The 27,882-nt window shown below is 39.5% G+C and overlaps 1 long non-coding RNA gene across 2 annotated transcripts; it reads right to left on the bottom strand.

The window, feature by feature from the left end:
* Positions 1-1,910: 1,910 nt before the first annotated feature.
* LOC140623633 (uncharacterized) lies at positions 1,911-27,792 on the bottom strand. Of its 2 annotated transcripts, none has more exons than XR_012023190.1 (6): positions 26,838-27,792; positions 11,905-11,992; positions 8,334-8,443; positions 7,594-7,740; positions 4,701-5,887; positions 1,911-2,756 (listed from the first exon to the last, which is right to left on the bottom strand). It is a non-coding gene; the product is annotated as an uncharacterized lncRNA (long non-coding RNA). The 2 variants fall into 2 exon arrangements; XR_012023189.1 differs by having other exon boundaries at positions 1,911-3,136.
* Between the last annotated feature and the right edge of the window lie 90 nt (positions 27,793-27,882).

The following is a 27,882-nucleotide window of genomic DNA, read 5'->3' on the forward strand; positions in this document are numbered from 1 at the left end:
ATTAAAAGTGTTATTCCAGTGAACACTGAATGATAAGAAAATGAAAATTGCTGTGGTCTAGATAGAAAATCAAACCAGCTACAACATTTTCTTAAGCCAAAGCCTGATCCAGAGCAAGGCCCTAACTCTCTTCAATTCTATGAATGCTGAAAGTAGTGAGGAAGCTGCAGAAGAGAAGTTGGAAACTAGCAAGGGTTGGCTCATGAGTTTGAATAAAATAAGCCATATTCATAACATACAAGTGCAAGGTGAAGCAACAAGTGCTGATGTAGAAGTGGCAGCGAATTATCCAGAAGATCAAGCTAAGGTAGTTAATGAGGGTGGCTACACTAAACAACAGATTTTCAATGTAGATGAAATTCCTTTACATTGGAAAAAAATGCAATCTTGAATTTTCAGAGCCAGAGAGGAGAAGTCAATGGCTAGCTTTAAAGCTTCAAAGGACAGGTTGACTCTCTTATTAGGGGCTAATGCAGCTGGTGACTTTAAGTTGAAGCCAATACTCATCTACCATCCTGATAATCCTAGGGCCCTTAAGAACTATACTGAATCTACTCTGCCTATGCTCTGTAAATGGAACAACAAAGCCTGGAAGACAGCACATCTGTTTACAACATGGTTCACTAAATATTTTAAGTCCACTTTTGAGGCCTACCATCCAGACAAAAAAAAAAAAAAAATACCTTTCAAAATATGACTGCTCATCAATGATGCACCTGGTCACTCAAGATCTCTGATGTATATGGACAATGAGGTTAATGTTGTTTTCATGACTGCTAGCACAACATCTATTCTTCAAGGAGTAATTTTGACTCTTAAGTTTAAGAAATACATCTCATAAGGCTATAGCTGCCATAGATAAGTGATTCCTCTGATGGATCTAGACAAAGTAAATTGAAAACTTTCTGGAAAGGATTCACCATTCTAGATGCCATTAAGGGGGTACCTGACTGGGTCAGTCAATAGAACATGTGATTCTCAATCTCCGAGTTGTGAATTTAAGTCCCACATTGGGCATGGAGCCAATTAAAAAATTTTTTTTTAATTTAAAATCTAAATGCCTTTAAGAACATCTGTGATTCATGGGAAGAGGTAAAAAAAAATCAACACTTACAGGACTTTGGAAGAAGTTGACAAGCCCTCATGGATGTCTTTGAGGGGTTCAGGACCTCAGTGGAGAAAGTCACTGCAGATGTGGTGGAAACAGCAAGAGAACTAGAATTAGAGGTAGAGCCTGAATTGGGGACTGAATTACTACAAGCCCAGCATGAAACTTGAACAGAATAGGAGCTGCTTCTTATGCATGAACAAAGCAAGTGGTTCCTTGAGATGGAATCTATTCTTGGTAAAGATGCTGTGAAGATTGTTGAAATCACAACAAAGGATTTAGAATATTCTATAAACTTAGTTGATAAAGCAGCAGCAGAATTGAGAAGATTGAGTCCAATTTTGAAAGAAGTTCTACTGTGTGCACAATGCTGTTAAATAGCATTGCATGGACAGAGAAATAATCTGTGAAAGAAGTCCATCAAGGTGGCAAACTTCACCATTGTCTTATAAGAAACTGCCACAGCCACTCCAATCCTTAGCAGCCACCTGCTCAGCCAGCAGCCATCAACATCAAGGCAAGACCCTCCACCAGCAAAAAGATTACAACTTGCTGAAAGCTAAGGTGTTGGTTACCATTTTTTTGGAAGGAAAATATTTTTAAATTAAGGTATGAACATTGGTTTTTTAAACATAAAGCTATTGCACACTTAATAGGCTATCGTGTAGTATAAAAATAACTTTTTAATACACCGGGGAAACCAAAAAAGTCATTTGACTTGCTTTATTGAGATATTTGCTTTATTGCAGGGGTCTGGAACTGAGCCCTCCTTGGCTAATATTTCATTTGTTTAATGCAGTAGTGTTTATCTTTGTTTATTCATTTGTAAGTTCATGCTACAAAAAAATTTTTTTTCATCCTACAAAATTTTAAGCACCTATTTATATAGACACTGTTTAAACAAAATACTTCTGGAGGTTCTTAGAGTCCAATGGAAGAGACAGATGTTAAAGAAATAAGAAATTATGTATGATTAAATATAAAATGATATTTTTATAAGACACAACAAGATCCTTGCCTTATGGTCCTTACCATAAGGAAGAATTACAGTACCGATAAGGTCAGCTTCAGTCTTAAAAATACTTCCTGAGTACAACAGTAATTTTTAGTGCATGTTATAAACAAAGACCAGGACAAAAACTAATTTGGTCTTTATGTTTGTTTATTTTTAGTGAAAGCACTAACCACTATTTATCTATTCATGTGAAACTCTGAATTTTTGTTCAAGATTAGTCTAGGCCGACTGGATAGACTTTGAGTTAGTAACATTACAGACCATACTACAGGGAAAACATCAGAACATATAGATTCACTTTCTTTTAAGTCTGAAAAAAGAAGTCATTGACTGAAGTGGAACTTCTGTGTGGTGAATTAATGGGTCACTATAACCAAACGATTATAAGTCACAATTTAACTGAAACCAAGAAGGGTAAAAATAGCAAAGACTAAATATATAATATCCTTCTTTCTTCATCTTTGCTTCTAGAAGGTGTGTCTTTCTTTAACGATGAATCACTGCCACAGACTTTGCAAATTTGTTCCATAAGAGAGGAGTATCAGAGCAGCAGGAATACTCTCTCTGCGGCCTGGCTGCTCAGGAAGGAAGAGGCACACACCCTGCAGGTTGGGTAATTCTCTTTCCTCAGAGCTGGCATAAAATGGAAACTAATGTTAAAAGAGAACTATTCCGGCAGCCCGGGTGGCTCAGCAGTTTAGCGCCACCTTCAGCCCAGGGCGTGATCCCAGAGACCAGGGATCGAGTCCCATGTCAGGCTCCCCGCATGGAGCCTGCTTCTCTCTCTGCCTGAGTCTCTGCCTCTCTCTGTCTCTGTGTCTCTCATGAATAAATAAATAAAATCCTTTAAAAAAAAAGAAAGGGAAATATTCCATGTTGTTTCAACTTTACTTCTCCGAAACAACTGCAGTGATTATAATAGAAGACAAGCTCTGATCGCCTCCTAGCCTTCTTGAACTAGTCTTCAGTCTTCCCATAAACATCATCACCATAGAACTTTTAGCATCTTAATCCTAAAAGGGAAATGAAAGCATGGTTCATAAAATTTACAGCATATGCTTGATATTTTGGCAACTGTCATTTGTCGATAAGCCTGGAAGTAAATGAAAAAGTATTGAATTTGAACCAGAATCAAAGTTAAGATTTTCTCTTTCAAGATTCAGCTTGATTGCTTCAGAATTTTATTAAATTTCTAGATTAATAATTGTTATAGTAACCAAGTGTTTCAATATTATTAAAAGCATAGCACTGTCTAAAGTCTATGTATATACTTTATCTCTGATTTTTGGGTGTTCTTTAAAATTTCTATTTTTATATATTTCTTTTGTTGTTTTACTAAAAAATGAAAATCAGTATTGACTTTTTTTTTTAGCTTTTCTCCTAAGACATTTTTCTTTCCATATATGAAATAACAAGCTGCAAATAACAGTGTCTTCAAAGTTATACTGAAATAAGTTATGCACTACTTATTTTCTTATTTGCGTTTCGTGATTGCATCAACAATTACGGTAAGGATTTCCTGGGTAGAATTATTTGATATTTTGTATTTCTTTAGGCTCTTTTAGCTAATTCAGTGTACAGCAGCAGCCCCTAGTGGACATTTTTGTACTCAGAGAAGAATTATTTCATTACCTTTTATTTTATTTATTTATTTATTTTTAATTTTTTATTTATTTATGATAGTCACACATTGAGAGAGAGAGAGAGGCGGAGACATAGGCAGAGGGAGAAGCAGGCTCCATGCACCAGGAACCCGATGTGGGATTCGATCCCGAGTCTCCAGGATCGCGCCCTGGGCCAAAGGCAGGCGCTAAACCGCTGCGCCACCCAGGGATCCCTATTTCATTACCTTTTAACGTATGAAATTGGTTAAGGAATGCAACCTGTATGGATATTACTGATGGTTATATTTCCTAATATTGCTCTAGTGAGCAAATATGTAAATTTATAGAGTTCACCTAATACAAAGAGTGACAACTAGCCTCACAACTATTGAGTATTTTAAGAGAGAAGTAGTTCAAATGTGTAAAGATACACATACAGTCTGTGCTTCAAATTTAATATTATATTAATTATTTTCTAAAATAGACTTTATAAGGAAAACAGCCAATGCCCAAATTGCCAGTTAATTCTCAGTTAAGCCACTCATTCTCACTTGCATTCCTGGCTATCTATGGAAAGAATGCTGTTGTGATTAAACCAAGGCCCAAGTAAATAATGTATGTTATCCCAGGTATTGACATGTAAATGCAGTTAACAAGGGGGAAAAAAAACTATGCTAATACCAACATTCTCATTTTCTTTTGTCACAGTAAGGTTGGTTTTGTCAGACATTCAATTAAAACCAGCATGTGAGAGAGGATTTTACACATTCATGGAGAAACATAAATAGCTGCCATTTAAAAAAATAAAAATAAAATAAAATAGCCGCCATTTAAATGTAATAATACAGTCTTTAACATTGTTCTAATACTCTTACCACTTTTCTCTCCAGAATAATTTAACTTCATGTGTACAGCTCCCCTGCTAGATTGGAGACCCAGAGAGGCACAGAGGTCTAGAAGGACACTCACTCACCCCTGCCTCCACACTTTGGTGGCTTCATCTAACTTGTTCCGAGGATCCAACACATGAAAACAGTCAGGATTTCAAATGGTGCAGAGTAGAAGGAGCAAAATGGAGTCATGTGCAAGAGATAAAAAAGAACAGAGGCACTCCTATGGAGCTCAATCATGTCATTGCTCAGTCAATGAAAACAACATTCTTCAGTTAATTTTTATATGTACAAACCACTGACATGGGTGCTGTGGACTCTTTAGCAGGGCTTAGCAAATTATGTTTTTGTATGGCCTGTGAGCAAGGGATGAATTTTGCATTTTCAAAGGTATTTTTTAAAGATTTATTTATTTATTTTAGTGAGAGAGAGAGAGCTCAAATGGGGGTGGGGGCGGAGCAGAGGGAAAGGGAAAGTGAGAAGCAGATGACCCACAGAGTGTGGAGCCTGAAATGGGTGGGGGGGGCTCAATCCCACTGCCCTGAGATCATGACCTAAGCTAAAACCAAGAGAAGGAGGCTTAACTGACTGAGCCACCCAGATGCCCCTCAAAGATTTTTTAAAAAGTAAAAAGAGGAGCGTCTGGATGACTCAGTGGGTTAAGCATGTAACTCCTGTTCTCAGCTCAGGTCTTGATCCTAGGGTTGTGAGTTCAAGCCACATGTTGGCGCCATGCTGGGCGTGTACCCTACTTGGAAAAAAAAATATATGTGTAATGGGAAAAAGTCATTTTCTTCCTCCAGTAAGTCTCCTTTAGTCTTACACCACAACCACATTCACAACAGATACAGAGGTAGGGAGAGTTCCCCACCAATTAAGCCTCTGGCACCAGCTGGGTGTCCTATGATGTCATTCAAGTCTGACACCGTTTACTTGGAGATAGCCTCATATCCCACAGGTTAACAGCCCATGAGACTGCCCACCACTTGAGATGCCAATTGCAAGTAATAGGTCTTCAGGTTACCCACAACCTGTGTCCAACTTGACTACAAATTGGAGCCAAACCACAACCCCCTCCCTGGGTTCAATTATTTTGTTAGAGCAGTTCATAGGACTCAGGGAAATACATTTATCAGATTATTAAAGGATATGACAAAAGGATACAGATGAAAAGCCAGATGAAGAGATACATAGGGCAAGGTCTGGGAGGATCCCCAGCATACGAGTTTCTGTTTCTGTGTGGTTGGGGTATGTGGATATGTTCACCAATCTGAAAGCAATCCAAACCCCATGCTATTAGGATTTTATGGAGGTTTCCTGTCATAGGCACGATCAAGTACTGATTTCATTTTCAGCTCCTCTCCCCTCTCCGGAGAAAAGGGGATTGAGTTGAAAACTCCAAGCTTCTAATCATAGCTTGGTCCTTTTGGTGACCGGTCCGTATCCAGGAGACCACCCTGAGTCACCTCATTAAAACAAAACATACTCAAGTCACACAGAAAATTACAAGAGTTTCAGGAGCCCTGTGTCAGAGACTGATATCAAAGACCAAATATTAGAACAAAAGATGTTCCTAGTGCTCTTATCACTTAGGGAACTACAAGGGTTTCAGTTGTTCTGTGCCAGGAATCAGGAGCAGAGACCAATATATGCTTTTTCTACTATTTCACAAAATGCGATGGGGATATATGTTGCCTGCAAAGTCTAAAATATTGACTGTCTGGCCTTTTACAGGAAAAGTTTGCTGGTCTCTGCTATACAGACAGATTTCACCTTCAATGAACTTAAAGTCTAGAAAAGAAATTAAAACAACAGTAATAAATAAAATAACATAATTTTGACATTTACTATGCATCAAGCACTAAGTGTATTACTACATAGTTATAATCATTACCTCATTTAATCCTCATCAAAAAACCTATGAAATAATTATGATTATCAATTTCCCAATGAAGAACACAAGACTTAAAAAGGTTAATAACCAAGATCACATAAGTGACCAGACCTGGAATTAAAATCTAGGTTGTCTGACTCAGAGCACTTAACCACCCAGTTCAGGCACACAAATAAGAATGACAAAAGGTAAAACGTGGTAGATATCTCAAGAAACATAAAAATACAATATGCAGTGGAAAAAACAAAGGTGGCAGATACCACTTCTTCAGGGATGTTCATGGAACATTTCATGGACAAGGCAGTTTTTAAACTAGGTCATGAAATATGGGAAAGATCTAGATACAGGTCTTGGCAGTAAAGGATTACCAGCTATGAAACAGTTTAGTGGCAGAAGTCTTGGAGGTGACGGGGAACTATGAGTCTCATTTCATAGAAAGAACATCCAGGAAGAGTCTGGGAGATCAGAAGGACACCTCGGTTAGAGGGGGATTGTGGATGTCATGGAATGGTGAGCCAAGGAGAAAAGGGTAATTGAAATCAATGTGCCTGAACATTTACGACTAAACAAGGCACAATCAGCCCAATGCTCTGGAGACTTTAATCTGATCAGGCTACACTGAATGGATTAGAAGGAGAATTAGAAGCAGAATAATAAATTAGGAGACTATAAACAATAATCCAGATCCAAGATGGTAACAGTATGATCCAGAGGGGAGACAGTGAGAACAGAGTGGTACAGAGAGAGATGTAAAGAGTACTGGTAAGGTCTTTACCTGCATTCCTTCAAAAGTCACAAAGCAAGAGGAAAGGGGTAAGTAGTCTGGCAATGACAACCCCCTCCTGCTCCCACTGACCCTTCAGGCTAAATATTGTCCCTTTCATGACATTGCCACTCCAATTTTTTCCCAGCTTTGTGCCCCTGCCACAAATACACACACACCACCAGTTTTATTGACTAATGGTCCCATTTTTGTTCTCTTGATAAAGTCATTCCTTGATATTTATTTTAATGGAATTTCATCTGAATAAAAATGTCAACATTTGGGGGCTGAGTGGGGAGACAGAAGGAATAATGCTTACATGGTGTGATTTATCAGGTCTATAATCCCCAAGAATTGTCTTCTAAAAGAGTGGTGACATCTGTACACAGATCAACGGCTCATACTTCCTGACATACAGGCCTTGGTTTAATGAATCTGTCAGTTTGTCACTTAAAAAATTGAGTGTCTATTCAGCAAGGGAAATAAGAGAAATGAAAATTCAGTCTCTGCCCTTAAGAAGCTGAGAGTTTAATATACATACCAAATGAATCAAATAAATCAAATATACATCAAATAAATCAAATATACATACCAAATCAAATATACATATCAAATGAATACAGAACAGTTAAATATAACTACATGTTAGTACCACCAAATCATATTCCTTTGGAATACTTGAGGAATGAATTTTTTTAATAGCTAAAAATATGAACAGGTACATTTACTTACCCTCTCATTCTCCTTTTACATATTTTTGGCATGTCTACTTTTTTTAAATTTTTATTTATTTATGATAGTCACAGAGAGAGAGAGAGAGAGGCAGAGACACAAGCAGAGGGAGAAGCAGACTCCATGCACCGGGAGCCCGATGTGGGATTCGATCCCGGGTCTCCGGGATCGCACCCTGGGCCAAAGGCAGGCACCAAACCGCTGTGCCACCCAGGGATCCCGGCATGTCTACTTTTATATATCTCTTTATTTCAACCACCTTGAATAGAAAAGTTCTTTTAAAATATACTATCATTTTAAAAATATACCACCACTTCTTTAACATACCTGGATCTCACTGGAATGAGAATGTCCCAAAGGGCAGGGTATCGTTTGTCAAATCTTGAGAGTGAAGCCAAGCATGGAAGGGCATTGTTACCTGACACTGTCCGTGAATGCTTCAAGACAGAGAAGAGAGATGAAAATGTAGCCGAGGGGAAAAACAAACTCAAAAGCTAAAAGAGGCTATTTAAGCATTGATCTGAAAGAGTAGAGTGAGGACCCAAACCCCAGAGATGCATCAATGTTGAAAGCCAAGAGGGTGAAAGAATGTGGAGGGGCTAGGGCTGGTGGGTCAGGCATTTGGGACAGAATGTCCTTGTACAGAGATGCCAGGTGGCTCAGTGGTTGAGCATCTGCCTTTGGCTCTGGTCGTGATCCCTGAGTCTTGGGATCAAGTCCCACTTCAGGTGCCCCAGAGGGAGCCTGCTTCTCCCTCTGCCTATGTCTCTGCCTCTCTCTTTGTGTCTCTCATGAATAAATAAATAAAATATTTTTTTAAAAAAAGGAAGTCCTTGTACAGTAGTGCAGTGAAGTCCAGCCTCCTGGCGGTGGGAGGATCCCTTTCAGGGAATGCCAGACTGGAAGTCTACTGACTATATATGTGTTCTGGACTGGTCGGAGTCACAAGACAATAGTACTAACAAATCAATACATACATGCTGAAAGAATAACCAATAGTAAAAGCTGACATAATCAGATAAGAGTCATCAGGTATATTCTCACAGGGGTAATGTTTTGTTTTGTTTTGTTTTTCAAATATTATTTATTTGAGAGAGAGAGTGCATGAGCAAGCATGAGTGGGGTGCCAGGCAGGGGCAGAGAGAGAAGGAGAAGCAGATTCCCTGCTGAGCCAGGAGCCCAGCTGGATCCCAGGTTCCCAGGGATCATGACCTGAGCCAAAGACAGACACTTAAGCGACTGAGCCATCCAAATGCCCTTCATAGCGGTAAATTTTGACTCAGATTTTGAGGCTGGTATTGCGGGACTTTTTTGTCCCTGTTGATCCATCTGGTCCAATATCCAATAGCAAGTTATGGCTTCCTTTCTGCCCTGTTGTGCCTTTGAATCAAGTCCCACTGCCCTCCATGCATGAATCATCATTGAGCCTGCAAGGAAGGATTCCAGTTAAGGAAGCAACCAGGATTGTTAGAGGAGCTATTCTGGGAGCCTCATTCTTCACTGGACACTGCTTATTTCACTTTGTGGATTTACAGCACAGCAGCTGCGTTTCAATTTCTCTTGTAAAGCTAGCTGCAGAGAAATATCACGAATTAAAACAGACAAAAAGAGACCAAAAATGACTTTACCAGTTACCCCCAAGTTGACAGTCTATAGATTACAACCAAATCTGAAAGCGGTTTGCTGGTCAATTGTATTATTCTGTAGCTCAAGTGTCTATTTGAAGACCTAAAGCAGGTGATGTTTTCGGCCCAGATCCAGAGTTTAAAACTCATGTAATATAATGTAAGCCTACCTACAGTTTTATGAGAGTTTCTGTTAAGCTTTTGGGGGTTTGGACTGTATGCTGTCATCCTTCATTTTCAACAAATACATTTTTTTTTATTATGGCGTTTCCCATATATACTTCCCATTGTCTGCAACAACTACCCTGAGTTATTTATAAACTGCTGTCAAAGTCTCAAAACTTTCTGCCTCACAGCATACTGAGCTGATTCTTTCCCTCCCTCTCTCACTATGGATGAAGAAACAGATGATCACGAAGCTTTAAGAGGCCCTCAGTGGGTTTGTGTGGTAGGAGAGAGCTTGTAGAGAGAAAGGAGGGGTTGGAGTAGAGGCAAAGAAACAGTTGCACAGGAGTAATTCCACCTGAATGATGCCTCGATGCAGGCCTATAAAAAGACAGCCTCTGTGTGCCAATGCGGAAGAAGGATGGTTCTCATGGACCAACAACAGGAGTTTGTCCTGCCCCTTCAAAAAGCAGTCTGCCAGTGAATGCATCCTTGAGCTGCTGAACAGGGCAAACAAATCCACATGTATATCATGTATCTCATATCCACATGTATCTCACCTCCAGGTGAGAAGCATAAGAAAAAGGTTTCCTCTCCCCTGTATTTAGGAAACCTGGGTTCTAATTCTGATTTTACTACTAGCTGTGTGGCCCAGGCTAAAATCACATAGCATCTATAAGTTCCAGTTACATTTTGTGAATAAAGAGGGGATCTGAATAAATAATCCCCTGGCCCTAAAATCTCCTAGGCCTATAATCTATCAGTGTATCTGGTAGCCTGGACAGAAGGAAAAATCTGGTACAGCAGTTCTTCTAAAGCTTCTATTGTCTGGTCATGCCTATATTCGGGCCAAGTCTTCTAGTTTGTGGGATTAACAGGAGGCACAAAATAACTGTGTGTCATCAAAAACAAAGAGTTTGGAAAAGACATTTCCCCTAACTAAATTAAATATCACTGCTTGAAAATAATAAAACGCTATAGAAAGAAAATATCAACGCCACCACAAATCAACATCTGAAGAACAGCTCTAGAAAACATCTGGAAAATAGCATTAACAAACCACTAGATAAAATGTTTGATTTCCCAGTCACTGATGTTACTAACTGCAAAAGCAGTTAAAAGGTCTTATGAGGAATCATATCTTGGCGATGGATGAACAGCAAGAAACCCAGCTGTTTGCACTTGCTGTATAACAAGTGCCAATGTACATACTGTAATCCACACAGTTTGCTGAGGATGGAGCTGCTGCAAACTGCATGATGTGATGCAAAATCCTGATCGGGTAGGAGTGATCAGGCTACTGGGACCAAGTAACAGGCAAATGGCTCTTTTTACTCCAGCAGTCCACTTCCAGGGCAACTTCCTTGTGAAATGGTGTTTCTTGCTATATATTCATTCATTTGCTTTTACTAGAAATTTATATCAGGGCCTGGAAAGAACTTCTATTTCCAGGCAAGAGTCCCTCTAAACCATAACAGATGTTGGGAAGCTCTGAGACGGGCCAAAAAAGAAAAAAAGGAGGAGATTTCACTAGGGACCATAACAGCGACAGACACAAAAGGTCCGCAGGTGAGTGGATAAGCAGACAGAGAAGCCAATGAACACAACAAAACAAGATACATTGAATCCTTCAAACTCCTCACCTCAAAGGACAAGAGGATTATACCCATTCTGTAACTGATATTTTGACAGAGACTAAAGTAAAATTTCAAGCAAAGGAAAAAGGCGAGAGTGTTCAGACATTCAGCTGTCAGAACAGTACGATTATTTGCAATCCTATTTAAGCGCTCATTGAAATCTGCAATTCTCTGGAATTTCAAAAGAAAGATCTGCGCTATTCTGCTATTGTTCATTCAATGATTAATTGTTACACCCCTTACTATGTATTAAAAAAAGCTTCCAGGTACAGGTGGAGTGAGCAGAATAATAGTAAACAACCCATAAGATCAGTGTGGAAGACACATTATTCTGGTAATCCTATGAGTAAATAATCACCACCTGCAATCAATATTATGAAAATAAGCCAAAAAAGAGATGCATAAAAGGCGTTGATATTTTTTTCTTTAGCACAACCCTGACCAGCCCAATCATAGACCCAACATGCTTACCTTCTCCTGGCCCTGAGTCTCGATGAAATTCTATCTCCTCCACCATCACCACCAACCCAGTGCAACCTGTGGTCTTCTATCACTTGGACTGAAATAATACATAGACAAATTAGCCACAAAAATAAATATAAAATTAACACTGTAGGAGTGCTGCAAAGGAAAGGCAGGCGGTTCTGAGAAAGAACAATTACAAGATTAGAATTTGTCAGAGGTAAGAGGTGGCTTCCTTGAAGGAGGGACATTTGAACTTTAATTTGAAGGATGAATGGAGTTGAATTAGGTGAAGGAAGGACTGGGATGCAGGTGGGGAAGAGTCCTCTAGGAAAAGATCAAAAGAAATGGTCTGATCAAAGAGCGTTAAGGCCAGTGGTCAGAAATGGAGCATTCATATGGAGCATGCTGCTGATGTAGGAACAAAATTTGCCGTAGTCTACAGGTCATGTTTGTCTTTATTCTCTAGGCATTAAAAGATTCTTTATGGTGGGGACACCTGGGTGGTTCAGCAGTTAAGCGTCTGCCTTTGGCTCAGGGCGTAATCCTGGAGCCTCGGGATTGAGTCCCATGCCGGGCTCCCTGCATGGAGCCTGCTTCTCCCTCTGCCTATGTCTCTGCCTCTGTGTGTGTGTGTGTGTGTGTGTGTGTGTGTGTGTGTGTGTGTCTCATGAATAAAAAAAGATTCTTTATGGGGTATACATGATCAGATTTGGTATTGAGAAGATCCCTTTGGCTGCAATGTGTTAATGGATTACAGGAGCAGGAATGGAAACAGTCAGTAGATTATTTCAGTCCAAGTGATAGAAGACCATAGTTTGCACTGGGCTGGTGGTGATGGTGGAGGAGATAGAATTTCACCCAGACTAAGGGCCAGAAGACAGTGAGTTATGTTGGGTCTATGATTGGGCTGATAAGGGTGGGTGGGAGGGTGGGTGGCCCTAACTATCCCAAGAAGCCACATTTCTCAAACGAGAACTTGTTTTGAATACAGAATGTAGAAAGAAGGCAATGACATTCTAGGCAACACAACCAACCAAGAAACGCTACCACATCTTTTCTTATTCCCATTACTGCTGATATTAGCCAATAACTTATGCCCAAAAATGATGACACAGAAGGAGAGGGAAATATAGGAGAACTCATAGTTCTGTTTCCCTTTAGCCTTATTCATCAGGAAGCTGGAATGTTCAAGAGAGTTTGGGTAGGCTGTGCACATACAAATAAGTGCAAAAAATAATTGAGTTACCAACACTCAAAAAACAAATAATCCAGTCAAGAAATGGGCAGAAGACATAAACAGACATTTCTCCAAAGAAAACATCCAGATGGCCAACAGACACAAGAAAAAATGCTCAACATCACTCGGCATCAAGGAAATACAAATCAAAACCACAAAGAGATACTACTTCACACCTGTCAGAATGGGTAGAATTAACAAGTCAGGAAAGATACAAAGGTGTGGCAAAGATACAAAGAAAGGGGACCCTCTTAACACTGCTGATGGGAATGCAAGGTGGTATAGCCACTCTGGAAAACAGTATGGAGGTTCCTCAAAAAGCTAAAAATAGAGCTACCCTATGACCCAGCAATTGCACTACTAGGTATTTACCCAAAGGATACAAATATGGTGACTCAAAGGGGCACCTGCACCCCAATGTTTATAGCAACAATGTCCACAATAGCCAAAGTAGGAAAAGAGCCCAAAGTCCATCGACAGATCAGTGAATAAAGAAGATGTAGTATATATATTACTCAGCCATCAATAAATGAAATCTTACCATTAGCAATGACATGCAAGGAGCTAGAAGGTATTATGCTAAGCGAAATAAGTCAAAGAGAAAAAGCCAATTATATGATTTCATTCATATGTGGAATTTAAGAAACAAAACAGAGGATCATAAAGAAAGGAAGGGTAAAATAAAATAAGATGAAAAAATAAAATAAAATAAAATAAAATAAAATAAAATAAAATAAAATAAGATGAAATCAGTGAGAAAGACAAACCATAAGGGACTCATAACTCTATGAAACAAACTGAGGGTTGCTGGAGGGGAGGTGAGTGAAGGGATGGGGTAATTGGGTGATGGGTATTAAGGTGGGCATTTGATATAATGAGCACTGGAAGTTATATGAGACTGATGAATCACTAAACTCTACCTCTTAAATTAATAAATTAATAGGCTATATGCTAATTAATTGAATTTAAATTTTAAAAGAGTTAATTTTATGCTACATTTCTACTCTTCCAGTAAGAATAAAATGCATATGCATCTACAAGCTAAGAAGTAAAAACTGTGCAATTTTGATGATTTCAATTTTGAGGATTTCAATTTCAATGCTCCTACATTTGCATTTAAATTAGTGTTGTATAATACAGATGAATGGTAAAGTTCATGCCAATAATTAAAAATATCATTTTTTCTTTACTTAAAATGACATGAAATAATACTCAAAAGACGTAACAAGTTGAGGGAGACTGTTGAAGAAAAGACAAAATATGTAGTAGTTTATTTATTTTTTATAGTAGTCTTTTTATGGCACTTTTCCCCTGCTTGTTTGAATAAGGCACTTCACATATTCATTTGAAGAGAGTCCCAGAAATTATGTAGCAGGCCATGATACTACATTCCTTATTAGCTTGTAATTGACTGTTTATTTGCATAATTCCTACTAAATTACCCCACAGCTGAACACATGGTAGGCAGGAAAGAAATGTCCAATAGAAACCAATATGGACTAAGGTAAAGAGAGACTATATTTTTTTTTATTTTAAAGATTTTATTTATTTATTCATGAGAGACAGAGAGAGAGGCAGAGACACAGGCAGAGAGAGAAGCAGACTCCATGTAGGGAGCCCGATGTGGGACTCGATCCCAGGACTCCAGGATCACGCCCTGGGCCGAAGGCAGGCCTAAACCGCTGCGCCACCCAGGGATCCCAAGAGAGACTATATTTAAAATGATTATCGCAATCAGAGGACAGAGAGAAGTGATGGAGGACGCAGACCCCACCTGGTCATCAGGACTTACTGAAACAGTTCAGGGCTCAAGATACGTACGTGTGAGTTATAATACTCTTCACAAGAAAGTCAGGAAAGAGAAGGAGAAGGAACTCAGAACCGAGAAGACTGAGAAGGAGCCAGGCAGGAACCAGGAAGAAAAACAGAACCTCATGCTGCTAAGAGAACCATCTCAGGGCACCCGGGTGGCTCAGTTGGTTGGGCATCTGCCTTCAGCTCAGGTCATGATCTTGGAGTCCTGGGATCAAGACCCACATCGGACTCCCTGCTCAGCTGGGAGCCTGCTCTCTCTCTCTGCCTGTCTCTCCTCCTGCTTTGCTTGCTCTCTCTCTCTCTCTCTCTCTCTGTCAAATTTTTTTAAAAAAGCTTTTTTTAAAAAAAGAACCATCTCGACACCAGGTTTTTGTATTTGCAGTTTCCTCTGGGGGAAATCTTCTTTTCTATCCCATCCCCATTTAATCCTATATGACCTTTATACTTTTCCATATCAGTTCAACACATCTCTTCTTCTGGATGCCTTCTCAAATCCATCATATGGTTAGTTGATAGCTTTGGGTGCAGAACGTGTTTGCATGTGCCCTGTGATAAAAGTTAAGCTCCACAAAGGAAGAGGTTATGTTTATTCTACATTGGATTTCCAGATCATAACACACTTCTCAGTACATTGTTGGTATCTCGGCACTCGATAAAGTTGTTTTGTTTTTTTTTTTTTAATCTGAATAAATCACTCTTTTCTCTGTCCCAAACCACTTTATTTACACTTTTGTCATGGAATGTATTACCTATGATTAGTTTTCTATGTTGTTTGCTCTCCCAAAAAAAGTATTAGTTCTTAATAATTTTTGTGTTCCTGAGATTGACAAGCACTGTTTTGCACAGAGTAAGCATTTTCTGAATATTTGCCATATTAGCTTCAGCAAACTCATAAAAGGCAATTACAATGTAGTGAAACTGATTTGCAATTGGCTTGTGCAGATATTTCCTTTTGTGACTTTATCAGGACACATGCAAGAATCTTGGAGGTACTGGTTTAACTCATTGGCTGCTAGGTTTTGTTTTGTTGAGAATTTTTTCTTTATTTTCTTGTGCTAGATGTTTGATCTATATTTTTATTTAAATTCAATAAATTAACATATATCATTGGTTTCAGAGGTAGAGGTCAGTGATTCATCAGTCTCATATAACACCCAGTGCTCATGGTTTGTCTCCCTCTCTGATTTCATCTTGCTTTATTTTTTCTTCTCTTCTCCTATGATCCTGTTTTAGTTCTTAAATTCCACATATGGGTGAGATCATATGATAATTGTCTTCCTCTGATTGACTTATTTCACTTAACATAATATCCTCTAGTTCCATCTACATCATTGCAAATGTCAAAATTTCATTTTTTTATTGGCTGAGTAGTATTCCACTGTGTGTGTGTGTGTGTGTGTGTGTGTGTGTGTACCACATCTTCTTTATCAATCTGTCGATGAACGTCTGGTCTCTTTCCTTATTTTGGCTATTGTGGACACTGCTGCTATAAACATTGGGGTACAGGTGTCCCTTTGGATCATCTGTATCTTTGGGGTAAATACTCAACAGTGCAACTGTTGGGTCATAGGGTAGCTCAATTTTCAACTTTTTTGAGTAACCTCATACTGTTTTCCAGAATGGTTGCACCAGCTTGCATTCCCACCAACACCGTAAGAGAGTTCTCTTTTCTGAGGGGAGTTTCTTCTATGAAGAATAGGACAGTGGTGAAAAGTCCTGGAATGCACTGGAATGAAACCCTTCATACTGGCACTGTCTCCTCGGTGTGACTTCTTGGCTTTGTCCTCCACTTAGAGTGAGTATTTCATTCCTTACTGCGTGCTTTTCCTCCTTTCGTTTCTTCCCTATAACAGTAATGATATCAGGGCACCTGGATGATTCAGTGGTTAAGTGTTTGCCTTTGGCTCAGGTTGTGATCCTGGGGTTCTGGGATCCAGTTCCACATTGGGCTCCCTGCATGGAGCCTGCTTCTCCCTCTGCCTATGTCTCTGCCTCTCTCTGTGTGTCTCTCATGAATAAATAAGATCTTTTTTAAAAAACAAAATAAAATCTTTTTTTAAAAAAAGTAATAAAATCACAAGGCACAGGAGGGAAATGCTATTGATAAGCATTCCCTATGGCTGAAAATGGCCTCCTACAGCTCCAGGATCTACAGCTCCTCCATTGAGATGATTCCAAACTGAGATAACTGAGACTGGATTATTTTTGTCAGTCCTGGGTTGCCAGGGGAGGGACTCTGACTTACCCAGTTTGTGCCCAGTTAAGTCAACTATAGAGTCATGTGGTGAAAGCTTGACTAGGAGTTACCCCTGCAACTATAGGGCAGTTAGAGAGGTTAGGAAGGAAAGGAAACCAAATGGAACCAGACAGAAGGAAACTATTACATTATTCACCACCCCAAGCCACCCAGGTCAGAGTTTAAAAGGGGGAAACCATGTCTGGGTGGGAGGAGCGATTCTACATGACCCACCATACGGCGGGCCCTAAATTGAATAGTCAGCAATATAATGTAGGGAGGGTAGGGTCAGGTTTCATGTGACCTGTGAGACAAGAATGCCCCTAGTCACATGAGACATGAGCACTTATGGGCTGTGGTTTTTTAGAAGTTCCCATCTTGCTCAGTAGCGGCTTGCCAGTGGGTGAAGCCTGGCCAGCAGGTAAAGGCATTGGGCTGGAGACAAATGGAGGTTACAATTTCTACTGTATTTGTGTGCTAGCAGCATATCATCACCTAACTTGACTGTTTTTGAAAGGCAGTATTTATTTATATAGCTAAATGTTTTCGTGAGTATGAAAAAAATAATTCTATTATATTTTATTATATCTCATACCATTTGCCCTATATTTATTATGGGAGAAGATAATATTGAACCAGCTACAGATTTGTCTCATTTATTTATGGAAAAATAAAAAGGAAATTAACTTTAAAAAAAACCTGAGTTTTCTGATCTACTCTGCTATTACCCACTGTTAACTACTTTTCTAGAATCATCGGGACTTATTTCAGAAAGTGTTCCACAGCCAATATAACCAGCAAGACCATTGTGCTGAAAGGCAGGGTTTTGGAACAACTCAGTAACCATTGCGTCACACTGCTTTCACCCTGTCCCCCATATCTCCACCCTAATTTAAGGTTTATCTGTATTTTAACATTAAAGGAAATAGTACAATCTTATCAAAAAAGAGTAGGTCCTTAATGTTGAGATTTTTAGGTGTAAGAGAAGTGGGATTATAGAAATAAAAATGGATGTAGAAACAGAACTTGCTGTCCTCTGTAATGAGACCACTGGATAAACATCTTTAAGTTGGTCCATGGTGCCCTGGTCTTCTCAAGTCAGAGCGCATCTGTACATTGTCCACCAGATGGCGATGGAAGACCGCTGACACGTTATTCCACAAAGCAGAAGAAAAATTAGGTAAGCCCAAAGGAAGAGATAGAACTTTGTACTTTGTTTTCTTTTTTTTTTTTCTAATTTGTTTTCAAACTTAACTGTTAAATGGAAGAGAGTTATTGCATTTTAGAGCCTCAGATTTGAGGCTTTTAAGAAAGCCCAATTAAAAAAAAAAAAACTTTAGAAAGATATGCTAACAACAGAATTTTTTAGTGAGCTAACTAGACTCCATTTTCTGGGATCTTTAAAGAAACAAAATGGTACCCATTACTTGGGTAAAGTTTGTTAACATATTTTTTTAAGTTCTCAATAGTCTGCTTATTGAAACTTCTTGGCGGGGACGCCTGGGTGGCTCAGCGGTTGAGCATCTGCCTTTGGCCCAGGGTGTGATCCCAGGGTCCGGAACCAAGTCCTGCATCTGGATCCTGGCAAGGAGCCTGCTTCTTCCTCTGCCTATGACTTTGCCTCTCTATGTGTGTCTCTCATGAATGAATAAATAAAATTTTTTTGAAAAGAAACTTCTTGACTGAGGAGGAGTCAAAAGTGGCATTCTTCATACTGTTTCATACTTAATATAGCGTACAGGAGAAAATCTTCATAATGGATGTCATTAGCTACTAGAGACTGGATCAAATACCTTTCTACCTGGATTCTGGAGTCTTTCGGGCAACCCACCTCCCTTCTTTCTCTGTGACTTCCTGCATTTCTTATCCCGCTCTCTGAATTATTAAAATAATTGTGGTCTTGGTCTTAATCTCTTTGATTTTCAGATTTCTTGTTTATAGAATTCTTTTTTAAATGTCTACTATCTTGTGGAGCTAATATTATACTAGCATACCTAAAGCAATGCCCAGCACATAGTAGGTGCCCCAAAATGGCAACAATTATTTTTATCTCCAACTTTTCCCTTATTTTGAAAGTAAACATGTGGCTTACTTACCACAGTGATTTGTGTACAATTCTTTCATTTATGCCTAATGATCATGGGACAGAATTATGACTATGCCTTTTGTTTATATATATGCAGATTAACTATCAAAATGACTAAATTTTGTATCTATGAAGAACTCATGTATTTGCAGCCATTACAATTTTTTGTTACTTTATCCCGGTTGGCTGATTACAATAACAACATAATACAGACACACACATACACAGAGAAGAAATGTTACCTAAGCCCAGTGTGTGTCTCAAAGCACATATTTTTCAAACTTCAGCTAGGGGGAAAACTAATAGATACCAGACCTGCTGACTTTCTCTGCCTTAGCTATAGACAAAGTATATGGATTATATGACTTGGTTTCAGCTCTACTGGAGTTCCATGGAGAACAAAGTAAGAACTCTTTGTCTTAGAAAGTACACAGGAAATCCCCACTTCACTCATATATCAGAAATCTCCTAGATCCAGGAAATAAGAACAGCTAGGCCTAGAGATGCCTTTTGGATGACGTTTGTGCAATCTATAACTGGGCACCATCCATCCAGTTTCTGTGGGGATAATAAGACTAATTTTGATAAATAGTAAAGACCTATAGTAGATTTCCTTAAAGATGTAATACAGAAATCTTTCACAGAAAAAAATAGAAAGTAAAGCTTCCTATAACATCTCTGTGTATGTTTCCTCACTACTCATGATAGTGAAAATTCTCCTCTTTCAATCCCTCAATCCCTCCATGTTGTTGTTTCAGTTTTGCTTCTACTTTGCTCACTACCTTCTTCCCAATGGTATAAAAATGAGAAGGCATCAATTCTTGTGTAGCCACTTACCAACCACACAGAGCACAGTTCGAGGCCTCTCAGTTCTCTTGGTGAGAAGCATGTAGCATCTCTTAGAATGTATATTTCTCTCTTCCTGAATGTTTTTCTCAAAAGAAATGTTCTCAGAGAATTTCTGGGGAATAACATTACCCACTTTGTTATACTTAAAAGGAGAATTTCTCATGGGAGAAATTCCTCTTTAAAATAACCCTCTCCCATACCAACTTTCCTGTAGCTCAACTCTCATACTATCATTTAACTATGTTAGAATGTGATAAGGACTTGTTGTAGTCTATTATTACACAGCAATAGGAATGTGTATAGGAATCTACTTGATCTCTACACTTCATTAGTGAAGAAGAAATTTCTTACAAGAAAAAAACCTTTATGAAAGAAATTATGAGCCAAGTAAATCTACTTTAATCCTTGAACTAAATATAGAGGAAATAAAGACCTCACAAGAAGAACATTATATTAGCTTGCTAGGGACACCATAACAAAATACCGCAGACTGGATGGCTTAAACAATAGATAATTTTGGGGGCACCTGGGTGTCCAGTTCTTGGTTTTGGCTCAGGTCATGATCTCAGGGTGGTGATTTTGGGGTGGTGAGACCGACCCCTATGTCGGGCTCCACACTCAATGCAGTCTGCTTGAGACCTCCCTCTCTCTCCTTCGGTCCCTCCTATTTGTTCTCTCTCTCTCTCTCTCTCTCTCTCTCTCGCGCGCGCGCGCACACACTCTCGCTCAAATAAATAAATAGATAAATAAATCCTTTTAAATAGAAATTCTTTTTCTCATACTTCTGAAGTCTTGAAGTCCAAGATCAAGGACTCATCAGGTTTGGTTTCTACTGAGGACTCTCTTTGACTTGCAGATGGTTGCTTTCTCCTTTGTTCTCATGTGGTCTTTCCTCTGAACAAACAAATCTGTGTCCTAATCTCTTCTTATAAAGACACCAGTCAAATTGATTAGGGTCAATCCATATGACTGCATTTTACCTCAATAAAAAGGTTCTATCTTCAAACACAATCACATTCTGAGTTATTAGTGGTTAGGACTTAAAGGGGTTCCAAAGGCCCCTTGAGAATGTGCCTCTTTGGCATGCAGATTATTTTGAGCTGGAGAGTCTGTGAGCCCAGGAGAAACTTTTGCCCCTCCTTTAACTACGTAGAAGAATCTAAACTGGAGAGTCTTTCTGGAATAAGAGTATTAGCAAAGATAAATTTCATCTGAGTGACCTATCTACGTGGCAGGGCAAACATCTGATTACCAAACATCTGCTCTTCTTATCTTCCTGTGAATTACATTCCTTTCCTCTTAAGTCCCAGACCCCTATCCCCTTAGTTTACAAGGACAAATTGACCTCATTTTGCTGATCTTTGGAATTTCCATGTCTGGGTGGATTCCTTGTAAATACGCTATTAAATTTTATTTTCTCTTGTTAATTTGGTTCATGTCAATCTAATTTTTAGTTCAGCAAGACCCTTGAAGAGGACAGGAATTCTTGTTATCTGACATAAGAATTATGAGGGGACACAATTCAGCCCACAACAGAAATTTAAATTTTGTTGGAATTTTAGTTGGATATGCTTTTAAAGACTTTAGGGATATTAATAAACTTTTTTTTTTAATTATTGAAAACATCTAGCTAAATGAAATCCAAGTGGCAAATAGAATGACGGGTTATGAAAGCCAGCATTGGGAGCAAGTGTGGGGCACATGTAGTTGAACATTGTAGGGATATCTTTTCCAGAATTTCAGAATCCTGACTGAACATAGCTCATGTATCAAAACTCAACTTATTTGTCCCTGTTCTGACATCTGAAGCAAGACTTCCTACTCTTCTGAAGAAAGTTTTCTAATATTTTAGGAAGTTTAGCATTTTCCCATGGACTCACCTCTCTAGTTCACTCCCGCCCACAAATTCTTAGACATTTTTTATGTGTTAAGCTTCTTTTAAAAAAGAGAGATTTATTTATTTGAGAGAGAACGTGTGAGTAGGGGGAGGGCAAAGAGAGAGGGAGAGAGAGAGAACCTCAAGCTGACTTCCCTCCCTCAAGTGTAGAACCCAATGCAGGCCTGATCCCTTGACCCATGAGCTCATGACCTGAGTTAGAAGTAGAACACTTAACTGACTAAGCTACCCAGGCACCCTTATATGTCAAGCTTCTTAGAAACCTTGCCATCATAGTGATTTTTTAAAACTGTCCTAACTGAAGTAGCCTGTTTGATATTTTTAATCTGGCACTTTTTAAGAGAATTGCATTTCATACATTGGCTTTTTTATGTAATTTAAGTTTATCCTTCCAACTAGTAAAAAAAATTAAATCTGTAATATAGAAACAACCCTTCTCATGATGTTTTAGCTTCCTTAACTTCATAAATAAAAATCCACCTTCTGGAGCAACAGTGTGTCAATTGTGCCCACTTCCAGCAGATGGCACTAAAGATCGTGCACAGTAATTTCAGTGTTGGAAGCCCTTCCCAGCTCCCTCCTGGCCTAGCCCAGCTAGAAAATAGAGTATTTCTGTGGGATAAACACAATGGTGTTGCAGCCAAAGGAGACTAGGCTGGGGATTACCCACAGGCCCCCTCAGTTGTCCTACTGTCTGAGGAGGATTGATATTTGCCACATCTTTCAATGCACTGTGGACCACAAAGTACCACCAGTGTCCTGGTCCTTTGGTTGGGAAGCTCTGATCTAGGTCATCTTCTTATCAGTTTGAAACCTATAATGAGTTTACATTTTTAAAGTGTATTTTATAAATATTAATCCCTACATTGATGTCAGTGAGAGAGCAGTGAGCATATTGAAGGTATTTTGAGTAAGGATTTGAAGTTAAAGTGATTTAGGAATGGAAACTCATAATAATTAAATATACAGTGAATTGGGACAAATCAGTTAAAAGTTGGGATAATTCTGAAGGGCAAACAGTGAATCATGCCATTGTGAAAATGCCATTTGTTATGGACTGAATTGTGCCCCCACTCCCAATTTATATGTTGAAGCATTAGCCCCCACGTGACTATACTAGAGACAGATCTTTAAGGAGGTGATTAAGGCTAAATGAGATCATAAGGGGGGTGCCTGGGTGGCTCAGGCAGTTAAGCATCTGCCTTCAGCTCAGGTCATGATCCCAGGGTCCTTTGAGCCCCACATTGGGCTCTCTGCTCTGCAGGGAGCCTGCTTCTCCCTCTCCCCTCTCCCGGTGCTTGTTCTCTCTCTCCCTCTCTGTCATATAAAAAAATAAAAATTTTTAAAAAGAATGAGATCGTAAGGATGGAGATCTGACCTGATAGAATTGGTACGCTTACGCAAAAGAGACACCAGAGAGATATCTCTCCCTGTTATGTGAGGACATAATGAGAAGGTGGGGTTCTACAAGCCTGGAAGAGAGCTCTCACCTGAGCCTCCTGGTGCTGGCACCATGAGTTTGGATTTCCAGCCTCCAGAACTGTGAGAAAATAAATTTCTGTTATTTAAGTCACCTAGTCTATGGTATTTTGTCATGGCAGCCAGAGCTAATACACCATTTTTCCTACAACAAACAATAATCAGCAAGAAGAAAGATAACTGCCAAAATGGGAACACTGCTGAATGTGTGGCGAGATGATCAGTGTCAACAGTGGGTGCCCACTAAGCCATGAGGAACTGGTTCAGTATCTTAAAGGCCTAAGAAAGTACTGCTGCTGTAGAAGGCCGGGAACATGCCCGGACCAGCAGCAGCAGCAGCATCACCTAGGAGCTAATTAGAAATGCAGAATCTCGGGACATCCCCAAACCCACCAAATCAGAAACTGCATTTTTTAACAAGATCCTCAAATGATTCGCATACCCATTAAAGTTTGAGAGGCACCATTTTACAATTTGATATCAGCAAAAAAGAGAAGAGTAAGCTTGGTTCTAAAGCTTCAAAGAGCTGGCTCACCTTTCTGTTTGGTGGACATGCATATGTGGCCTAGGAGGGTAAACTCTTCTGCTTACACTGGACTTGTGAATATTGGAACTTAGAGACAATGGGGCTTTAGGAACCTACCCTGATCCTGTGTAAAAGAGTTTCTAAGGTTTAACACAGGTTGTATATCCCTGCTGTCTCCTGAACGTGTCTGTGTGTGTCTATCTGTGGGGAGAGAGATGTCCTCCAGAGATTTCGGGTTATATTGTAGGTGGTCAGTGAATGAGAATTCCATTCATTCAATTCCCTTCAGAATACCAGGTGAGGGATTCTCAGATGGCAGGCTTGTGGGCTGTGTTTTTTACCTTCCCAGAGGGATATAAAAGATTGTTCAATGTAACTAATTGCTTCAGACTACTGTACATTTTCAGTCCTTCTGTTTTACCCATTTTCTTGTCTTTCCTGTATTTATTCTGCCAATTGTGATTGCTGCTCTCAATGTGCCTATATGAATAGCACCTCCTCCCCCTGCCTTGTGATTCATTGTTTCTAACTTGCAATGAGCTGGATAAGTACAGAAATTACAGTACTGTATATCTAAAATAAAGCCAAATATTCCAAGTAAGAACTTGAGAGAATTTCCTGCATGCACTTTTGTGCACAGGATGACTATGTGGTAATTATTTGCCTAATGATCCCATTTTTTTTTTCTTTTAGGATCTTAGCTGTGTCTTAGATGTTCAAGAATTAAGTGATAGTTAAATGACATAAACATAAACAATCATATAACATAAACATATAGCAATACTATAACCTTGCTACTCAAAGTGTGCAATAAATGTATATATAAAGGAGGAGAAAGAAGGAGAAGGAGAAAGAAAATTGTTTTTCATATTGGGAGAGGGACACCCAATAGGGAATGCTTCTAAAACAGAAAAGGAGTTCCACAAGGGCCAAACATGATTTAAAAACTAGAGATAAAAAAGCTGTCTGAGGAAAATGGGAAGCCAGCCTTTGATACAGAAAGAACTGGACTATCGTTTTCTGAGATACACACATGTGTTTAGTTCGAAATCTACAACTTCTGTTACAGAGAATATGAGTCTGAAGTTAGAGGTGGCAAAAAAACTGAAAAGATGTCCTGAAGAAAAGGAGCATCACCTCCTAACTTTAAAAAAACAAACTCAGCTTAGCTTTGCTATTCTAAAGCAGTGTTTCTCATATTTTCCCATGTGTCAGAATGACCAGGAGAGAGTGGCTATTGGGTGCAAGGTCCAGAGTTCAGTAGGTCCTGGCTGGAACCTAACAATTTGCATTTCAAACATTTTGAGATCCACCATTCTAAAGAATACTGGAACAAATTTTAAATATGTAAAACTCAAAATCCTTTGACATGCAAAACAGTACATAATAATTAGCATAGCTTTATAAAGAAAAATGTAAAGGAACTCCGCCTAGTTTGTAGTGAATAGAGCAAAGATTTTAGAGCTAAATAGACCTTGGTTTGATCGCTGGTTCTGTTATTTACAGGTTCATTTTTTTTAACTAAGATTATGTAGACTCTGTCTCAGTTTCCTCTGGTAAAATGGGGATAAGAAAACTATCCCATAGGGGCGCCTGGGTGACTCAGCGGTTGGGCGTCTGCCTTTGACTCAGGGCATGATCCTGGGATCTGTGATCAAGCCCCGCATTAGGCTCCCTGGGGAGGACCTGCTTCTTCTCCCTCTGCCTGTGTGTGTGTGTGTGTGTGTGTGTGTGTGTGTGTGTGTCTCATGAATAGATAGATAAATATTTAAAAAGAAAAGAAAAATAACCCATAGAGTTATTGTGAGGACTAAATGTATCAAGTGACTAGTACAGTGCCTGGTATATGATAAGTATTCATTCAATCCTTCATCCTTTCCCTCTTTTTTTCTTCATTGATAGCAGTCATGGAACTTAAAGTAATGGAGCAGGGACGCCTGGGTGGCTCAGCTATTGAGCACCTGCCTTCAGCTCAGGGCATGATCCTGGAGTCCCGGGATTGAATCCCACATGGGGATCCCTGCATGGAGCCTGCTTCTCTGTCTGTGTCTCTGCCTTTCTCTCTCTCTCTCTCTCTCTATCTCTCATGAGTAAATAAATAAAATCTTTTTTAAAAAAGTAATGGAGCAAAATAACATATTTTCATAGAGGTTCTAGGATCTGACATGCAAAAGATTCTCATAACCATACTAGAAAATACAATGGTCAATTAGTGGACAAGTGGAAGCCGTTTAGGTCACAAAGATTGTAGGGAAGATTTGCTGAAACATATAGTCCCAGCCCACCCCTTTAGGAGTCTCTCCCAAAGAGATAGGGCTCACCTTCATTCCATATACCTCTGATTAAAATGGACTTCTTACACTCAGGAAGATACATTCAGGGACCGAATGCCAATTGCCTAGTTATTCCCTGACCGTCATAATGGTAACCTTAAGCCAGGGCTTTTTCTTACTGAGGCTTTTTTCAAAGAACTCCTGGCAAGTGCTGGAACCTGTAACCATGAAATCTCCTTGATAAAGCAGAGTGTGATCTTTTGCTCATGCATGGCTTAGGTTTCTGTGGAAAAGGTGGAAATGCTGTGGAAAAGAGCTTGCCCCTTTTGTCTATGTGGAGCATGATGTATCCCAGAAAATCCTAAAACTCAAAAAGACAAATCCAACCACTGAAATTCTATATGTAGTCCATTTGGTGCTTTAAAGCACCAAGTATCATTAATTGAGGTGAACAACGAAAGACAAGCTTTGCATTATTCTAGAACAGACTACATGATCTCCATAGTTATTCTGTACATTAGACTGATCACTCCAGAAATACCTTGTTGCTAGATCCCATTTCGAATCCAATGATGTTTCTGAGCAATTTCATTCCTAATACAGAATGATGGTGCCGTACTCAGGATTCCAAAATGGCAAAACGACTTCGCTAACTTAGTCTAAGACTTGCTTGTCAATTACCATGCTGGGACAGGTCAGGGCATCAAAGATTTCTATGTAGAAAAAGCAAACAGAGTTTTTGCTTTGGTTGCTCTGGCTTTTTTTTTTTTTTTTTCAAGATTTTATTTGAGAGAGATAGCAAGAGAGAGCTCGAGTAGAGGGGAGAGGGAGAAGCAAGGAGCGGGGCTCCGTCCCAGGACCTAGGGATCAGGACCCCAGCCACGGGCAGAAGCTTAACTCCCTGGGCCACCCAGACGCCCCTATATAAGCTTCTTTCCTAAACACCAACAGAATGAAGCAACCCTTGGTAAAAATCATAAAGAAGTTAAAGTTTGTTTTCCAGTTTCTTACTCTATTTTTTTTTTCCTTTTTCTTCCCTAGATTGCAGTCAGTGGGAAAAGTTTAGAATGGTGCAACTCCTACTTCGATTCCTGTGTTTATCAACGCGGAATGTTTCCCCTTCTTTTGCAGGGGATTTAGAATCCCATATTTCCTTTAGAATTAACATCAAGGGGGGAAAAATAATTCGACATTAAAACCCAACACGGGGGGATCCCTGGGGGGCGCAGCGGTTTGGCGCCTGCCTTTGGCCCGGGGCGCGATCCTGGAGACCCGGGATCGAATCCCACGTCGGGCTCCTGGCATGGAGCCTGCTTCTCCCTCTGCCTGTGTCTCTGCCTCTCTCTCTGTGTGTGACTATCATAAATAAATAAAAATTAAAAAAAAAAAAAAAAACCAACACGGGGGCCTCCCGGTGGCTCAGCGGTTTAGCGCCGCCTTCAGCGCAGGGCGGGATCCTGGAGACCCGGGATCCAGTCCCACGTCGGGCTCCCTGCATGGAGCCTGCTCCTCCCTCTGCCTGTGTCTCTGCCTCTCTCTCTCTGTGTGACTATCATAAATAAATAAAAATTAAAAAAAAAAAAAAA

Source organism: Canis lupus, chromosome 33 (assembly GCF_048164855.1).
Source record: "Canis lupus baileyi chromosome 33, mCanLup2.hap1, whole genome shotgun sequence".
In the NCBI taxonomy this organism is placed as follows: domain Eukaryota; kingdom Metazoa; phylum Chordata; class Mammalia; order Carnivora; family Canidae; genus Canis; species Canis lupus.